This window comes from Hippocampus guttulatus, chromosome 13 (genome assembly GCF_054856545.1).
Source record: "Hippocampus guttulatus isolate MCC_2025c chromosome 13, RoL_Hgut_1.0, whole genome shotgun sequence".
Lineage (NCBI taxonomy): Eukaryota > Metazoa > Chordata > Actinopteri > Syngnathiformes > Syngnathidae > Hippocampus > Hippocampus guttulatus.
Genome location: NC_141273.1, coordinates 8,525,329 through 8,545,927, shown reverse-complemented (window position 1 = coordinate 8,545,927; position 20,599 = coordinate 8,525,329).

Here is a 20,599-nt window from a genome sequence, read left to right as displayed (position 1 = left end):
CTCAGAGGGCTTAAAGGGTCAAAAGAACACCAAATAAGCCTCCCTGTTGTGTTTCTTTTCCTCCCACCCCCCACTCCCCTTCTAGCTTGTAACAAACTGCACCTTTGTCGGATGCGGCCTCTGTCAGGTTGGGGTTGGGGGGGGGGGGGGCTTACGGGGATTGAGGGAGAGCTCTGCCCTCAGGTCCAGGCTTTGGAGACCCTGTCAGCTTCAAAATGGGGTCTGCTTTATTTCACCCCTTGACCCCAGGCTTGAAAAGAGCCACGCAGGAAAAACACAGAGATATATGATACATCAAGGCCTAGTGAAACTCCTCGGCTGGGAAATGAGGACGCTGCAAACTGCAGACTGAGCACAAAGTGAATGAGCTTATTGTTGTGCTTCTTTTTTCCACTCCTTTTTTTTTCGTTGAATCCATGTCACCAAAACAATTTTCAACTTATGTAGCTGCTCCACACTTGCTCGAGCTGCTGTGCGACGTTTTCTACTCTGCCAACATCAGATATGCAGTTGTCTGCACGCCGCTTGCACCTTGTTTACGCTCATTTACAAACGCAGCCAGATAATGAGGCAAATTCATTTACCAGTTTGCTGAAGCGCTCCAACTAAAGATAACATTTTAGTGAGAGATGAAAAAGGTCATACCGAACTGAGGTTGACAAAACGATTTCATTTTAGATTTTCCACTTTCTCATCCATTGATAAACAGGGCAATAACTATGTCTTTAAAAAAGGATTTAAAGGTAGTTGCCAGAAATTGCAAAAACTTAAAAGTTAAAATGTATTAAATTCAGTGCTGCAACCTTGGAAAATGTGCACACAAATAAAACCCTCTTAATTTTCGTGGGCATGTAAAACATCCTGTATGTGCGAATGTGAATTGTGTAATATACAGTATACTCACATGGCACCAAGCGATAACAGGCCCATTTTCATGGCAATCATTCGGGTGTTTGCACAAGTGAGTGTTTGGGGTATTTTTTTGGGTTAGGTATCCGCATATAACTTGACAGCTATTGAAATAAATTTTGAAAAAAAAAAAGATTGAACAAATTACGCTTTGTAATCCCTGATATATTTTTAGACGGCTAATATTTGGTGATGATATTTCAAATTGCAGTGATCGTTACTACTCTATTCAGCTTCTCTGAAAATGAGAACGAAAAATGTGCCAAAAGTACAATGGTTACTGATTGTACAATTTGTATAGAACACAAAATTGTCACACTGTTCTCAATGTGTGTATCTGCATTTTTTTTCCTTTTGTTGGATTTTCTTCAAGTGATATTGTGCTAATACTGGTAATTGTGATGATTGTGGTCGCTGTAATTGTGACATGACATTGTCATACATTCATTTCATTGGAAAATATGAAACAGTTATTTTAGTTATTAATTTTGCGCGTTTCTGATTATACCCTCTTAGTTTGTGACATTTGCATTAAATTAATCGCATTGATTAACTGTGGCGATATTGCTGAATAGCCAATCAATCTAAAGTGGCCCGGGGAGTGGAGGGTGGGGGGCAAGCCAGGGGGCGTCCATGGGGATACGTTGAGAAAAAGGGCCTCCTTTTGTTTTGTGGGCCAGTCCTTGACCTTGGGGTGTGGGGGGGGGGGGGGGGTCTAAGCTTCCAAACTGGGTCCTGGTTGAGAGTATATGAGGCAAGGGCTTGGGTTCATGGGGTCAGCATTGGTGCTCAGCAGTATTAATGAGTGACCTTCGTGAAATGCTCCAAGAGGACGTGGAGATGAAGGGAGGAGGTGGAAATAAAGAAGCCGGGGTAAGGGAGTAAAACTGTAAAGCCCTAGGAGAATCAAAACTCAGACCTGTTTCTCCAAGATAACGGAGATTGGCCTATGAAAATGCATCCATCACAAGGCCACTAAGCTGGAGCCTTCTTTTGTGTGGCTGTGTAGACCCTGTTGGCTGAGGCTGTGGGAGGAGGAAGAGGAAGGGGAGGAAGAGGAGAAGGCGGGTGAGATGATGGCGATGGGGAGTGGGGGTGTCAATCTGTGGAAATGCAAGAAGGGAGGAGAGTGGAGGCTGGGGCGGGTCAGGGCAGCCTGGTGTGGACAAGTGAAGAAGGAAAACTCCATTGCTTATTCAACAGAGGGAGATGTTTAAGACGAGAGAGGCTAACTTGCCGGAGGTTTCAAACGTTTGTATTTATTTATTCTTTTATTTATTTAAATTCAAGCTCCCGTCTGAGGAGACAGAAAAGATACTTCAAGGCAGAGAGACTTTTCCCACAATGCTCATAAAGGTGAAAAGGCTTTGCCACTCTCCTCTCAGTAAGCTCGCACCATTATATTCAAAGAAAAAACCATGAGCAGCAAGAGCACGTCACAATCAACCTGACATTTAATTTAAATATAATGAGCCACTGTTTCTATTACAAAGGGTGACTTCCAAAACATTAATTCTTACTTTTAAGTGTTTGTGTACAGTGTACAATATTGCAATATTTAGGTCTGGCTGAAGGGTTCTTATTGCTTTTGTAGGCTGGGCCGAGAAATTATCGGTTGTTTGCTTGCTATGGACTGAAAATAATGGACACAAAAATCAAATATTCTATTCTAAATGCATATTCTTAAAAAAAGTTGTATTTGGACATGACTTCTGTAGTTTTGCCACTGACGTTGATTCTATTGGCTGTGTTTGCTGTCTATATTTTAAATCGATTAATGAGCTGCTCCCTCTAAATTGTGGGTCAGTCTCTTGGGGTAAAATGGAGGAAAAGAATCATTAAATAGCACCTCAAACAATGTCGGCCCACTGGGCGTCTGCCCGGTATGCCAGCTGGCCAGATCGGCCCTGCTGGGCTTCATTGTAGTTTGCCATGAAAATACATCGTTGTCTTTTCTGCAATCATGTCACATTCCACACAGACTAATGTTGTCACTCCTGATTCCTCAAAGTGTCGCAAACTATTCCAACTCTGTGCTCAATGACAGAGACATTCGAAGTCTCTGTTCCATCGGCATGCAAGAGGCTACCCTCTTGTACTTAAAACATCCGTATTTGTTGTTCAAGTCCAAGGTTCGTGTGCTTAAAAGTGAAATGTCTTTGCCTCCAATCATTATCTGGTCACCACAAAGTTTTCAAGGAGACATTCACCTTGTCCTCCATCTATGTACTGCATGTTCTCTCTCCTGATGTGAGGATCAGCTTGACACAGATGAGCTCGTATATGCGTGTGTGTTGGGGGGTTTCGGCCGTTCATGCTTATGACTTTCATGCCGAGGTAAAAGTGGCACATGTACAAATTTAAATGACTGTGACTGCCTTCAACTTTTTTTTTTTTCAGCTTTCTACTTCTTTCCCCTCAGGCCTTTTAATTTCCACTGGTCCTGTGGCTTCCGTCCATCGCACAGACAGATGTGCCATAGGCGCTTTAAAGCGGCGTAATGTATACATTATTCATATCACGCCACAAAAGGTGCTCATTAAACTTTACGCGGCCAGTGCAGGAGGCAGCCGCAGATTGAAAGTGGTGCCCGCATCACAAATGTCACTGTGGACTGACAGAAAAAGGCAAGCAAGGATTTGAAGATGGCTTTGATTTAACTGCCGCTTTATTCACATTTAGTGTCATCCTTTCTTGCCTATCACCTCGATCGTCTGTTGAGTCTAGTTAATGGAATCATGTGTTGGACAAAAACACTGCGAGGTGAAGGACACAGGGGTGTAAACAAAAAATGATGTTTAAAAAAAAAGTACAAATAATTTACTACGGGTTATTGCATGCAAATCAATATGACTGCATGGGTGAAGACGCTGCAGCATCAAAACATTCCCGAAAGTTGATGTATACTGTATTTCTAGGTGGATAATGTGCATGCGGAATAATTTTGACATCAAATGCTTCTTAAATCTGCTTTTCCCCCCAGCAGTGTTTCGCACAGCCCACACAAGCTGCCACGGGGTTCACTCAGGTAGGAAGGACCTACTGTACACGCTTTGCCTTTCCTTTGGCCCCAGTCTCAGCAGAGCATTTATCCCTTAATAATGCATCACTTAGCACCCCCTCCCCGCTCCGGTATTCCCCATAAAATACTTTAGCTGGCAGGTACAGCAAGCTTTTGGGACCAACAAAATCTTGGCGCCAAGCTGACAAAAACAAGCACGCCGGGGAAACGAGCTGTCATTACAGTGGTGAGGCTCCTCTCGCCACGTGTTCGGCGCTTCTGCTCGCTACCCCCAAGGTCCTCTTGCGCTCATAAATACATAATTACGCCCGCCGCCCGCCATGATGATTTCTGTTTTCATCAGCTGTCAAAAATGACCTGAATTACCCATCACTGTTTGACCCAAATGCAGCCGTCAGATATGTTAATCACAGTTTACATAACCACTTAGCCTGTTCCCTCCATCGACTTTGTAGGGCCTTCAAGCTTACCACATTGCACCTGTCACAAGATGGAACAAACTTATTGAGCATTTAAAATGACTTTTTTCCCGGAGAGAAAAGATGAGAACAGAAAAGATTGCAACGTTAATTAATGTTTAGTAAGTTACTTTGGAAATGTAATGAGCTAACCTACCAGTTATTCTACAATAAATCACGCTGACGACACTATAACTTTCCAACAGTGAAATACATCATTTCTAAGACATTAAAATGACAAAGCTGAACTACATTTTTTTTCAACATTAAACCAAATGTTATAAGTCCTCTATTGGGGTATAAATGAACATATAAATACATCGTGAAGTGCATTCGAGGGATTTTTAAATTTTTAATCAAAATCTAAAACAGGCTTTTACAGCATTTCATAACAATCCACATAGGTGTTTTTTTTCTCTTTGGCCCCAATCATACGACTTCCACAATCCAAATAGATATCTTGTCACGTTTTGTGAGGTGGAGGACCCCAAAAAGCAGGGAGACGGGAGCAGTAGGGTGGACTGAGCAAGATATATTTAACAAAAACGCAAACAGGGGTACAGTGGAAAAAAAAACAAACAACTGAAGTAAACAAACAAAGTCCTGAAAAAGCACAAGGAACCAAAGTAACAAAAACCTATGACAAAAAACAAACAAACCATCATGAGCACACAGACACTCACACTCACAATGATCCAACCAAGACTGGCAGAACCCAGGGAACTAAATACAAGCAAAGGGACGAGACAACGAGAAACACCTGGACAAGACAAAAGGTTGAGGGAGCTGATTGGTTAAACACAAGGACCACGGATGACGAGAACAGGTGGAGACAAAAAGGGCGCACGAGGGAACAAAACCAAATATAATCTAAACAAAAACATAACATAACTATGATTACTAATTATGATAATATTATGAATCAAATAATTCTCAATCCATTTTGTCATGTGGACTCATCACACCACAGCACGCTTTTCCAATTAGTGTTAGTACTACGGTACCTTGGGTGCGGGGTTTCTGGGTGTTCTTGATCCGAGTATCCGGCTTTCACTTTGCATGGTTACGTTTTAACTCTGAGTCCATGTGGCAATATCCTTTACAAGTGGATGCCAATTTTTAATGCAGTGCCACCCGAGGGATCGAAGGTAACAGGTTTTCAATGCTGGTTTTCGGCCATGCCATGTACACGCCCTGATTACTCCAGATACTCTGAATCTTTTGATAATCAAAGCAGTGACTCCATAAGGAAATAACACATGCATATATATATTTTTTAATCTCAATTTTCAATCTGTTAAAACTACTTCAGCCTGAAACATACACATGAAATATTAGATATTTAGAAACATTTCTAATTTTGGCTGTGAACATATTTTAACCAAGCAATTTCAATGGAATTCATTTCTGATATTGTACATTTTCTTCTCTTGAGTCAGGCAGATGAATTTCGAGCCAGACACCAGGAAAACTTGTTTTAGCTTCAGTCTTTTGGTGTTTGACTAAGTCTCTCCCACTGCCCACTGTAACCTTCCCAGAGTGTTTTAAAGTCAAGTGTGTTTGACATTTTGGTGTTTGAACTCGTGTAGTTCTTATACTGAAGAGTCTTCTCCTAAGACGGGAACATTGCTCAGGTCACTTTGGGAGTTGTAAGTACAATCTTACAACCTCCCTGAATGAATATTACTACTGACACTCCAGTCATGTAACAGTAGGGTCAGGGCAAAATGATCTCATGGGAGAATTCTGTGCAAAATGTAAATCAGTATCTCACAAACTTTATTTATGTATTTATTTATTTTTAGCATCATTGCAGTTGTGTAAGATCCCACATTATTAATGATCAGCTCCTTTTACATGCTCGTCAACGATATAATTTGTTCACATTTTGTGTTTTGTATGAAGAGCATGGAAACTTTCCAACTGGCCATTGCCCGCCTTCAAAGGAAAAACTGCAGCCATAATAAAGAAGGTCAAGCCTATGAGTTAGAATGGTTTGCAATGCCGCGTGTGAGGTTTATCACATCCATGTGTCGAAGAAGCTTTTGCCTCGACCAATGAGGAAATGGGGTCATCAGAGAAGAAAAGGTTTATGTAATGTTAAATGGTTCCAAGCATGTTTGTGATTCGCTACTTGCGGATTTGCCGATTCACGTCGAGTTTTTTGGGAGACATTCTTCTCGGCTATTCACTTACTTTTCCACCATCTTGTAGCCGCTTGGTCCCAAATAACTATGTTGAAGTGAGTTGAGGGGCTTCATGTAGTGCCTAGCAGGCATCTTTGTATCTATAAGGGGAGCGGGGGGGGGGGGGGGGGGGTAGGATATAACGTGATCATGATCAATTTCAGCTTTTCTGAGAATGAATGTCTTGAAGCAGATCAATTTTCACGGCTCAAACATCGAGGCAAGTGTAGGCATGAAAACTATTTGTGGTCTTTCATGTGGCATTTCATTGCAGGGCATTCAGCGGGCATGGCATCCGAGAGTGACAAAAACTGAATTCACATTGCATTTTTATTTCAATTTTACAAGGACTTTAACAACAAGCGCCAATGTCGTCACCAGCTAGTCCATATGGCAAACATCCTGTTTAGATTCTTGTGACCAATAAGAGAAGCGGGCAATGGAATACAGATTGTTGTAAAAACCTTTTTCTTGTCCTTTGTAGTATCAGGACAAGGATAAAGGCAAACTAATCTGACATTTCATCACTTTTAATTAACCCTAAAGTATCGCAGTTTTCCACTAACAACAGCGCTTAACTTCCCATTATTGCGCGTTAGGTGCCTGCCTATTCAAGCTAATTGGAAAACTTCTTGCTCTTGCAACTGGAGAGCAACATTTATCTGTGACACGTGCTCAGTGTTGCTAAGTGATCACTTTGTACCTGTTGCTCAAGTGCATTATGTTTACTCATCTACTGTTAGTGATTATAATTAGACACATGACTTTAGCAGCTTAGCGCGAGCGGTTGTCTTTATTTATTTATTTTTGCAGTCGGTGCCTAAGCGCTGCAACAACAAGTTTGAACAAGGGTTTTTGCAACGTTATCTCATTAGCGCTACTTATAACAGATATCATCCTGTACATTGTGTGTGAGCCAACACACTGCACCCTGAAGCACAGGCCTGATAAAGTGTTTCCACACACAAGGGCGGCTGGATTCGGCTCTGCCATCTTCCCTTTGCATGAACAGCGCTCGCAGTCGGCGTCTGCTCTGATCAAAGGGACAAATCTATCCAGGAGCAATCAGGTTGCCGAGCTCGTCGAAGCTGCTGACAACTTCAGGCTCTTTGATCAGAAGAGACATCATCCTCAAGCACGCCGTCTGCCTGGATGCCTTTGTCTGGGGCCAGGAAATAGGGGACGTGATAGCTCCCTCTCGGTGCTCTTCTTCTTTGCAACTTCGCCTTTTGGCAGGCAGGATGAAAGCTTACCCCAATTATAAGTGAAAACACCCCCGATGAACCGAGCGCCGCTTCTAGGGTGCATTCAGCCACTGTCAGCCCATATACAATATGTACTGCACGGCGAAAGCTGCTATTAAAGCAGCATACTGTCAAACGTTCAGCGGCACCTTAAAGGTGGAACGCCTCGCGGCTCTCACAATTCCACCAAAATTTTCATGGAGAAGATGCGTTGAAAGTTCTGCAAATTGAACGCGAATTATGCTTAGGTAGTTGTTAGCACGCATGAAAGGATTCATTCTAGTTGTGTTTTAGATTTTTCTTTAGCTCTTTTAAACACTTTATAATGTACTTTTTATTCTGAATTTTAAATAGTTCCAGAACTCTTGATAAAATGTCTCTGGCAAAATACACCAAGGATAAAGATTTGCAGCACACTTAACATCCATTTGTAACACTTGTTAAAGCGAGTACATTTTTGGGGTATGGTTCGACTGCTCACCCCGCACCACTCTGCACTACACGGCCATTGCTGAATATGGCTTTTGTTGCCATGATGATCAAGGGCAGCACTAGCGTGTTGCAACAACATGAGGGCGACAATCCCCCCCCAAAAAAATCTATCTAGCTATCTTTCTATCAATCCATCCATTTATCTATCTCTCTCTATCTATCTAGCTATGTATATATATATATATATATATATATATATATTTATCTATCTATCGATATATACCTGTATATATATATATATATATATATATATATATATATATATATATATATATACACACACATATATAAAATGTGTGTGTGTGTGTGTGTGTGTATTTGATTGTACAGGGTGTCCCTAAAGTCAGGATGTGGAGGCAATTGACAACACTGTGGAGTTATTCAAATGAATCTTGCAAAGTGCATCCGTTTTTGCATCAAAAATGTTTAAAATCACATTGAGGATGATTTTTTTTCTTTGTATTGCAGCTACAAAACAAAAAGTTATGGAAAATGTGCATTTATGCCTTTGTATCCAGACTTCACATTTTTGCAATTATCATCGTTGCAGCATAGAAAATCCCCACGGCAAACCAGCAGTGGTTTTGACCGGATGATGGATATTCTCGCACCTCAAACAAGTAATTATATGTGTGCATAAGAATGATGATAGACAATGTGACATCCATTTTTCCAGGTGATAAGTGTAGTATTTGATTGACAATCGACAGTTGAGTGGGGCATGGTATCAGCACATTCACAGGACACAACCATTGTTTTTGAGAGCGGAGAGTAAGGTTTGATTTTTCACTACTTTGTAATCAAATTTTATGAACATGTTGATCTTTTCCATCATTCAAACTCTTCTCTGAGATGTTTGAAGTTTACTTTAAAGTTGACCACATCTGTAAATGAGGTCGTGGCGATCCTCTGAAGCTTTATATGTGCATGCATGAGCCTTGAAGTGATGCACCTCCCCCTCGATTTCCACTCCAACCACTGTGAGCGAACGCGTTGAAGGTGAAACAGGCAACGGTGAATGACAGACAGGTGTGCAGGCACTGTGCTGTTCGGCTGCGCAACGAAGAAGATCATTGATTTACATAACAGTCAAAGACACACACATACCCGCTTGCACACACTCCCCCCAACCACATCTTACTGTTCCACCCGTGTGACTGCACCTCAAGTCGGACCACCCACCCCTCAGCACCTCATTAAGAATCAAATGGTTATCTCACTGCCTATCTCTTTTAGGGCGGCGTTATCTCAGGTTTCTGGTGCAAATGTCACTTTGGCCAACCTGAGAGGGGACTGTAGCCCCCCAAAACTGCATCAAATCTATGGCTACCATAAACCCACTGAGAATGTACGTGAATCAAAGATTACCTTTCCTAAATCAGGTCCATTACGCTGACTTGGAGTGACTGTTTTAAAGGCGTCAACAGCCTGAGAAGCATATCAGGTGTCTGTCTTTTAAAGCCCATCCTTCTGTCAGTGAAGCTCTTTGGGCAATTACACATCTGTCAAGTGTCGCCTATCTGGGCTTTCACTGACAAGGGCTATGTCAAGCAGTCAGCCATTACAGCGGCCCAAATGGAGGCTGCATTGTTTGGAGCTCGCAGGAAGTGGCTGCGGCACGGAAGACTGAGCAGACGATCTACGTCGTGGGACTGAGGAATTGAGCTAACGGGTTGTTTTGGAGATTGGAGGGTGGTGGTGTGAGTGGGAGTGAATGAGGGGTAGGGGGATTCATCATATTTCTCACACCTTGAATGTCAGCCAGGGTGGGTTTTTTTTCCCTGAGTGTATTGAGCCTGGAGACTCATATCGGCAAGTTAAATCTTCGCCCAAGGCGCTGCCTTTTGTATTCATGAGCTCCAGTTGACCTGTCTTCAGGCAGTGAAGAGGGTGATGCAAAAGAAATATTAATCTGCGCGCAAACTTATATTTCATATTGCCTGCGAATCTTATTGATAGTTATGCATGTGCATTTACATTTGAGTAAAATAGAACAGATAAAAATGTCATAAATTAAATTAGTCAATATAAAAATAAAGAACTGAAACAGTTAGATCAAAACTGTATTTGTATGACTTCTTCATATCAATTTCATTGTGATTATACAATGAATATTTTCAAAAATACGATCTACCGTCATATTCATCCATCCATCCATCGTTTATTTGAATCGCTTTATCCTCACCAGGGGTACAGGGCTTGTTGTATGTAGGTGATGTATTTCCTCAACTGGATGCAAGCCAATCGCAGCACCATCCTATTGTCACTGTCAAATACACAAAACGGTATGCATCTGCAAATTATTTTGTTTCTTTCATAAAGAAAAAAAAACAACTGACAAAAATTGTTGATACTATTAATCGCATGGTGTTCAATGGTCCTGGGCTGGAATATCGGTTCACGGGTGCCAGAAGTTGGTCCGCTCTATGCAATACAGATGTGAAGCAATTCTCAGAAACAGGTTTTATGCAAGCAAATATTAGTTAAGTGATTCATAGACAAGGGAACAACTCATTTGAAATAGACTTCTTCATGTTGGGATTCGGAATAAAATTTGCATTGCTCCCGAGGCCTTTGCAGGTATGGAAATGAAAAGTTGAATGAGCTTGAACCACAAGTGGTTTCAAAAAGGGACGGATGTAAAACTACCACTCGACGACACAATTACCAGTACATTTAATGCAAATTAAAGAAGAAATGTTCATTATTTATTTATTTCGACACTTTTCAGGATTGTATTTTGATCCCAAAAAATCTGACATTTGGTGTCTAAGTCCTGGATGTGTTGAGTAGTTAACCTCCTGATGTCTAAATGATGAAGCCGCTATGGCTTGTTAAGTCAGCTCGTTGGTTGCAATTTCTCCGTCTTGAATCAGAAAAGAGGTTTTATGACGATTGCTTCGAGACAAAGCCTTGTTAAAAGGGATGCTGAATCAACAAAATTCATAATCAATCACCTAACCAATGTTTATAAGCCTCCCTACCTTCTACGGCATTCGCGACATGTTTTTCCATCCTCATTCTGTCATTTCAACGTGTGATCAGATTGTGTTCCATCGCCCTGTCCGCTTGGAACAAATGCTATCGTCTTAATTTGCTTTGTCAACTGTCTTTGGGATCATAGGTGCTCGGCTCCCGAGTTAAAAGCCCTGCTCGTAAAAGAAAAAGAAAGCTTGAATCTGGGTCACTTGAATGCATTCTCGTCCGTCACACCGCTACATCTCCTCAAGCCCGAGACGCAAGGCACATTGTCAAGTATTAATGAAGAAAACGTCCCTGTAGGGCTGGTGTTTGTCAAACCAAATTACATACATTCAGTTGGAAAGGTGAGGATTAATCTTTCAAATCCCTTCTGGATGTGTAGGATGCCCGCCACAAATACAGTCCCGGGCTGGAAATAACCCCCCTGATGCTGACACGAATTGGCTGAGCAGAAGCATTGTGCTGTTATGTATAGCACACTGTACATACTGCATGATGGGATGCTGTGAACATAGACACAAACATGCTGACAGCAAAACACCGCCTTTTATGGCAGCTTCTAAATATTTACTGTACGCACATTTAACAAAAACTGGAACAGAACGTATTCAAACAATGTTCCAGCTACACTTCGGTGTTGTTTTATTACGCCGGGGAGTTGGGCACAGATTTTTTTTCCCGTGTTGTGTGCAGAACACAAGTCACAGATTTATTTGGAACTATTTGTTTAAATTTTTTGAGATGACCACACAATGAAGTTGCAAAATGACTTTCGTCGGCTTACTTTGTTTTGAGGAAGCATGAACGGACATCAGTATTCATTAATACGAAAGAAAATTGTTGTTTTTTTTTTTTATTACTACGATTGTTTTTTTTTCAAGGCCACTCGTTTTCCGAAACTTCGGAGTTAGGAGATTAGCACCTAAAACAGTGCCAATGCCAATAAAAGAGAATTACAATAGAATGTTTATTTTTGAAAATGGGTATAAAAAATAAATACAACATATTTTTTTAATGTACAACACCCTCAACTAGAGAGTCTCACAGATGAAAAATCCAATTTGATGAAAATGGTAAACGGAATGCACTATATATCGTTGTATCTACATCATACGTTACCTGACCAAAGAACATACATACACAACCACTCACATACATTTCACGTAATCTTATTTCCCAATCTATTCAACTGTTGAGTACAGCGGGAGCATGTTGGTGGCTTCCTGCCGCTGATATAACTTCTAAAATGCCAAAACATTTTACCATTAAGTTTTGTTTACCTTAACCAGGATCCTGTGCCGCATTGTAGCCAAAGATACAATTCTGGTGGATTGATGTGTCTCGCAAGTCCTTCTGGAAACCGAAAACAGTTGTCATGACTATCAATAAATATTTTTTCATGAATGTCATTGAGGTCTTCTTTTTCTGATACTTCTTCTTCTTTTGGTGCTTGGCAAACAACTTTTGGTGCATTTTGCTGCACCTTCTGAGATGGAGCATGGATCTGCATAATACGATTTCACTACCTCCTATTTAACCATAATAAAAGTAGAAATTTAAAACTAAACTCAGAAGAACGTCCGTGTAAAAAATATTTCTCGTATTCAAATCTAACTGACCTTTTCGCTCATTAATTTGTTGTCTGGCCTGACCATACTTAAAACATCCATCCATCCATCCATTTTCCGAACCGCTTGATCCTCACTAGGGTCGCGGGGGGTGCTGGAGCCTATCCCAGCCGTCTTCGGGCAGTAGGCGGGGGACACCCTGAATCAGTTGCCAGCCAATCGCAGGGCACGCAGAGACGAACAACCATCCACGCCCACACTCACACCTAGGGACAATTTAGAGCGCCCAATCAGCCTGACATGCATGTTTTTGGAATGTGGGAGGAAACCGGAGCACCCGGAGAAAACCCACGCAGGCCCGGGGAGAACATGCAAACTCCACACAGGGAGGCCGGAGCTGGAATCGAACCCGGTACCTCTGCACTGTGAAGCCGACGTGCTAACCACTGGACTACCGGGCCGCCCTACTTAAAACATGATTCTAATATCTGCTTCTATTGGCTCTTTGGTGTATATTGCCACCGACTGAATAGGAAGTGCAAAGCATTTCTAGAGATAGTCAATGCACTCTCAAGCAACGCCGCTGTATTCAGCTACCGCGAACAAGCACAGGCGACACAAGGTGGGGCATGCATCCGTCAGTCATCAGGTTTCATGAGTTCGTGAATAAAGCAGCTAATACAAAGCATCAAACATGAAACTGATTCCTCTGTTAACCAATTTGAATCTTTGGCGACTGTCCAAAATACACAGACAACTGAGACTTGACAATGCTTGTCTATCTATTTCCACTTCTGTTTAAAGTTTGTCATATCAAGGCGACACATTTGAGCAAATAATGCTATTTTTTGATTAGCAATAATCAAAAGCTTTAAAATAATGAGACAACAACATTTCTTTTTTTTTTTTTTTGGTCAGTTCTTTGTAGGGTTTGAAATAACACATGCATATCCTGTGTTTATTATAATTTGCGGAAAGAACACGCAAAGAAATACACTACTCATGTCGACCAAGCAGCCAGAAGCTGCCACACAAACACAAGATTAACAACGCCCTAGTTTGCCAGTTCTGTGTCAAAAGCCTTGTGCAACATTCTAGCAAAAAATAAGAATAAAAAGAAGGGGGAAAAAAAGTGATTTACAGTGATGGTTGAAGCTCCAGTCCCATGTGGGGGCTTTATTTTGTTGTGGAGAGCAAAAATAATTCTCAGTCAATTAGACACTGTTGATAATGCAGAGAATGGCAGTGTGATGCCTGCTGGTTTATGGTGGGGATTTGGCCTGCCATGGGAAGGAAACATTGGAGGTGGATGTGCACACGTCCCCCTCCCATGCTAGTGTCTTGCTGAGATTTAAATAAGCCTCAGATTACTTGAGGGCCTTTAAATGCAAATTTTGGTGAGTGTGCAAAGCCCCTACTGTAAACCTCAACCTTATCATTTGCCTCCCAGATTAGGGCCTGTCTGAGATGGGAGGCTGGCTGCAGGCCCCCCAATAAGCTGCAGGCCAGGGGCCACTTCGGATAGATAGAGCGAAAGAGCGGGAGAGGGGAGATGGATGGATGCTATGTGTGCCAAGGTCAATGGTGTCTGCACTCTCCATAATCTGCCGGCATCAGGAAACTTAAATCTGGCATTTTGCTTATCTGGTCGCATGTTTGTGTGTCTGTGCACACGCGGCACGGGCTGAGAGCCACGATCCCTGACTGATTAGGCAATGATCAATTAAGAGAATGGGGAAAAATGAACATAAATGCCTCGTATGCCATATATGATGGTGCACAGCTTGCACATGATTGCGTTAGGATAACAGATGTTGCCATATTGGCTCCAACAGCATTTATGCTTTTGAAAGATGAAAGAGCCCCTGGCTTGTCGATGCATTTCTATTTTGAATGGCACCCATTTCATCACCAAATGATTTGAAAAGGCTGTTAGCAAAAGCGGACTGGAGCCAACACCCCTGTGACCCCCACCCACTCATTCGTTGAGTCAATGTGCTAAACAGACACAGGCTCTGTTTGCAGAGGCTAACACTTCTCTCACCAAATAAATATGACGTAGCTCTGCAGGATATTGTAAAAGAGAGAACCTGCATTTACGGAGATGGATATAATCAAGATTTTTTTTTTGTTTTTTTTACTGTGAGTTCCTGGAAGAGACCTTCAGTGAATCATCGCTGCACAGAATTATGGTATCTCACTTTTGAGGTTTTTATTTGCTTTGCACAATGTATGACAGCATACAAAGTAAAGAAGCAGATGTTTTGGGGGGTTTTTTTCCAACATAACAGCATAGGATCCAAATATCTCACCCGGGAGACCCAAAGGAAGTCAGTCAGGAGAACAACAGAACACTAGTTTGGCTCCTTCACAAGTTTGACAAGCCTATTTGTTTGTCTGGCCAAATTTTAACAAGCCATTTACTGGTCAAATGGGCAACTGGGTTCGAGGGATTCGGGTCTCAAAAAGGAAAAAAAACCCTTTTATTTTTCTCAGGTCGGGTATCAGGCCCATTCTGGCCAGGAAAAAAAGAAAGAAAATAAATTCCAATTAAAATAACTGACAGGTAAATGGGTACTTTGTGCTTCATGGAGAATGAAGTGGAATTCAATCATTTATTTTCTATGGCAATGGTAACCTGGTTCAGTCATGACTCACGCAGGAAGAAGAAAAAGACATTTCCTCTATACATTTGCAACAAAATGTAATGGGTTTACATCCCACCACACAAATGTTTGTTTTGCTTGCCTTGGTATTCTTTGCATAATCCCAATAATTACACAAATAAGACACCGTACATCTGTCAGAGAAGCATTCATTAAACAGTTTATTATTGTGGTTGTGATTTGCAGTGGCACATCAATGCACTGCAACACATTGAGCGATGTAATTATTATTCCCTGGCAATTTGAGGTAACCGTGCAGCTCTACTCCAACACGAACCTCAACCAAAAAAAATATAAGATAAAAAAAAACATGTTCAATGAACACCTACTGATATGTTCAATGGAAACCGAGCATTATTCTTATGAAGGCAGACTTGATACGGCTCTTGTATTGGATCACATTTGATTGTGCAGATGTACCCTGTTAGCTTTCATCTTGACTAAAGACATGCAGCTCAAGGCTATCTTGCATTGGCTTCTTTCCTGTACCTTGGCGCTCAGTTACTGCTGCAGGCTGCATACTTTGCACGGTGAGTTGTTCCCCCCTACTCTCCCAAAAATATTTGTTCTCTACAGTCTCTTCTCTTCATTTGGAAGAGTTGCTTTTTTTTTATCCAATCAGATGACACAGCACCACAAAATTTTCGTCTAATTGTGGTGCCATGTCAATTTCATCTGCCCTGGGCCTTGAAAATGTGTAAGTGGTTGCCAATGTTACTTAAGCGATGTTTAAGATTCCTGAAGATGTTTGATGTATCCATCTGCTGATTAATCGGTCAGAATAAATTTTTTTACAGCCAACTTTAACTTGCAAAACACAGACACCACCACATCTACAGGTATATCGCCATATGCATACATATCGAGGTGAATTAGGTCAAGCAAGGTAAAGACAATCTTTTTCAGAATCTCGAGAGGTCGCTGAACTGCAGCGCGATTCCTCATCATGTGTTTCAGCATTATATAATGTCAGGACAGTCTTGCGCATCTGGCTCACACAGCTGGTGTCAACAAAGAGTCAAAAAAGCACCACGCTCAGTTCAAGGTCACGGTGAGGAAAGTTACTGCTGCTTATGGTGGCCACTTTGTCATTTTTGACTCATTCTGTTCACAACACCACCTACCGTCCCATTAACAAAGTCGCACTCAGGCGCACAAGACCCCCATTCTATATGTGTTGCGTCCCCTTGTCATACATCGCCTCTTTTTCCAGGTGTTCACAGAGAACGTGGATGAGGTCGAGGACATGAGCCCACCGGCGAGAGAACAGATGTCACAGATGTTTCTTGCACTACCCTCACAGAATTGTGTGTGTGTGTGTTGGGGTAGGTAAAGTGTTGGAGGTGAAAGGTAATAACAGGGTTATTATAAAAATTGTACTATACATGCATATTGTTTTGAATGTAGTCTAAACTTTCCAAAACCTTCCATGGCTCTTCCCATGACACTGTAGTAGGATTTAATTCAAAATAAATGAAATCTGTCCCTATCTGTATGGTGAAAAAAGGTGATACAGTATTGCCACAGTCCGACTCTGGAACAGACACATTTTATTTTTAATCATTTACTTTATATTGGGAGAAAAAAATGGGGAAACCAAACAAATTGGAGATCTGTTACTGTCCCGCCCCAAAACATTTTAATCAATCTTGAACTGTAAAGCTGTTCTATCGGCTGCAAAATTCTTTTTCGAACACATTGCGCTTCTTTGAGCTATCGCACCTCATCTGATATCCACCATAATCAATAATACTGTGCTGTATACCTATAGGCGTACTTCATTTAAATCACCGTCCCAGGAAGAGGTGATGTATCACTGGGGTGGGGGAAGTCATTCAGTGATGTTGCAACTGACAAGACAAGGCCCTTTGTCATAGCAGCATGCGTGCAGCCATGTATCATTCATGGCTCCAATTGTTGACATTGTTGATGACATGAACAACGTTAATGGCACCGACGCAGCTTGGATGTGGATTGCAGGTTGTTTTGCTCCTGCTTTACGTGATGTCAACATTTTACCTTTGCTATAATGACACACACAACCACGGGGCCTGCAGAGCGTGTGCTCGCTTGCGAATGATCTCATTCGACATCTCACTAATAATGGACATTTCACGCATAGCTTTCAACACTGAAAAAGAGCCACTGCTTCCCCTACGACGCCTCCCTCTGTGATAGCCCGAATGTACATATATTTTATTCAGAGCAGCCTGTCGGATTAGCAGAATATTCCGTGGATTAGGTGCTCGGTTGTCTGCTGCTTTTGTCTTTTTTATCCGGAGTCTCCGCGACTGAATGTGGTCTGCATTTCTAAGAAGCTTGATGGTGTGTTGAAGTGTTTGCATGGACTTGAAAGATGCACTAATGTTTACATGTCATATTTTTGGCCACAAGGGAACGAGAGAGAAGAGGACTCATCAGGACCATGGAAGTTACATATGCATCTATAAATGCATGTATACACACACACACACATATATATATATATATGCGCCCGACTGTAAGTGCATATGCTTAAGCAATCTTTTTCATCAGAGCCAGCGTCTGCTGAGGTTTGCGCGTCAGCTATTCATCTTTCGTTTGGAGGCGACGTCACGCAAAGGATGAGTGTGCATCCTGCGTGTGTACTTGAATGCGAATGCGACCGCAGAATGAGTATACGTTCCACATATGTTCAGAATTACACGTGGGCTTGCAGCCGGAAAGCAGTTGACAGGATGGAAAGTGGATTTGAAATGCCATTATATAAGTTTACAATCAGAGGGTGTGCCGGTGATTCAGATTATGGTAAAGATGTTGGCAAAATGAGGGAATGTTTTATATTTTAGTTTTTCGGGTGGTTTATTCATCATTCAGTGCAATGGTTTATGAGTATGATAATATACGTATGGATGTGGAAGGACTGCTTTCATGCGTGAGAGATTTGAAAAGGTTCTGTTGCTAGACAGTGGAAAATCCTTATCCAAAAGCTCCCATAGTTCACTTCCAGGAAAAAAAAAACACTTACAAAGCCTTGCGTTTTGAACACATAAGACATGTCTATATCTCACAAGGCTGGGAGCATTCAAAGAATTAACTCTACATTTTTTTCGCTTTTTCTTTGGAATCATCAAGGTGTATCATTTAGGGCCCTATTTTCAAGCAATGACTACAATTTAACTGCCCGCATTTCTTTGATTTGCTATTTTAGGTCAGGTACAAAAAGGGAATTTACACCATTGTGGTACTGAACACAGCCGGTCCGTCAATTTGGGAATGACAGATGCCCTTTTTTTGGGATGGAGGAAAATAGATTTTTCATAATCAGGACAGACATTTTACTAGAATGTGCAGATTCTTCTTGAGCAAATAAGGCAATGTCCTCATCATGCAGGGCCTTGCAAGGTTGGAATTGTTAATCAGTTGATCAGATTTCAATGAAACGCCCAATATTCATGTTTTAAAACAAAAGAGAATGGAATCTCCCCCTTTTCTTATATTTTTTCATTTATTTGTTCTTTTTGTTTTTTTACTTGCTCAAATTTTTTTTTTAAAGTAGTTATAAGCTTCCAGTTACTGGACCTGTTCGGTAAACAGCATGGGAAAAGTCCAAAAATGCACCGTGCAGGGCTTTATTGTAAATGGCAGGACATTAAAAATAATGACTATTTGTCAAAAATAGCATTGCTCAACTCAAATTGTTTCCTTGTGTATTGAGCCTGAGAGATCATAAAAATCACTCAACATTGTCTGCAGTCTGGTAATTTAGAATGGAATGCTTTTATATATACATATCTATATATATATATATATATATATATATACTGTATATCTATCTATCTATCTATATATATATATACTGTATATATATATATATATATATATATACAGTATATGAACATTTTTTTTGCCAAGCATCCCGAATCTGCTCTGACTTTTGGCCTATCACTGGGGAGCAGCCGGGTATAGGCACAGGCAGTGAATGAACGGTCAGGAGATTTATTTGTTTGCTGTAATAAGGACTGTAAAACAGTAAGAGCCCTGTGCAGCCTTGCGGCCCCCGCCACCTCCCACCCCCTGCCCTATGGGTACAATCAAATGTTGCCAGTAAATCAATAGAGCTGGGAGAGGTTTTTATAACCGAAGTTTAACACCAGGCTCTAAGTGCTCCAGGTGGCAGCTCATTTGTTCATTATCCCAACATATCACAATAAACAATGGCAACTCTGATTGGACTGCCCCCGCGACTGACCAAAATCTCACACGGGCAAGAGAAGGCTAATAAAGGAGAAGGAAACAAGAAGGAATTGGAATGGAACACCGAGAAGCATGCGGGCAGTGCAGGTTAGAATGGACAGCGCATGAACTCTTCTGGCTGCCAGGCGATATTCACTCCTACCGTGTGCCTTATCAGAGCCAAGAGCAATAAATTGAGACACCGGTAGAACAAAGATTTGCCTTTCAGAAATGGTTCTCATAACCAATGTCGAAAAAGGACTCACTAATTTGGGAAACAGACAAATCAAAACAATGCAGTTTGCACGGCGGACTGAAATTTGATTTAAAAATGAAGCCTGAATAAATGGCACTCAAAATATGCTTCTCCCTGTTGGAGGAAAACATGACAACACATGACCACGTTTGGTTTCACTGAAGCATGTTGAACTCTAATTTGCTCATCCCGTAGATGTGAATGTGAGTGTGAATAGATGTCTTTCTGTCATGCTTATAGCCTCTCTCCCATTGTCAGTTCGCATACGCGCCACAGCTCCCTCTTGACCTAAAACGGCAAAAGCGGTACAAAATGGATGGATGGATGAATTACATACCCGACTAGGCAAGAATAAACCATATAATAAGGGAGGAATATGAAAGGGCCATTTGGAGTGGAGTGATTCACCTGTGACTTCACTACAACCGGATCAATTCCCAATCAGGGCACTCAGTCCAGCACAGTTTGTAGTCAGCTGCCATTGTCTGCAGAATCTGCCAAGACCCTGAACAGGCTAATAGACACAGAAAATGAATGGAAAGATGGATGGAATATGAAAGGAGCTTTCATACTGGGCTCACGCCTTGCGCTGAGAAACAAA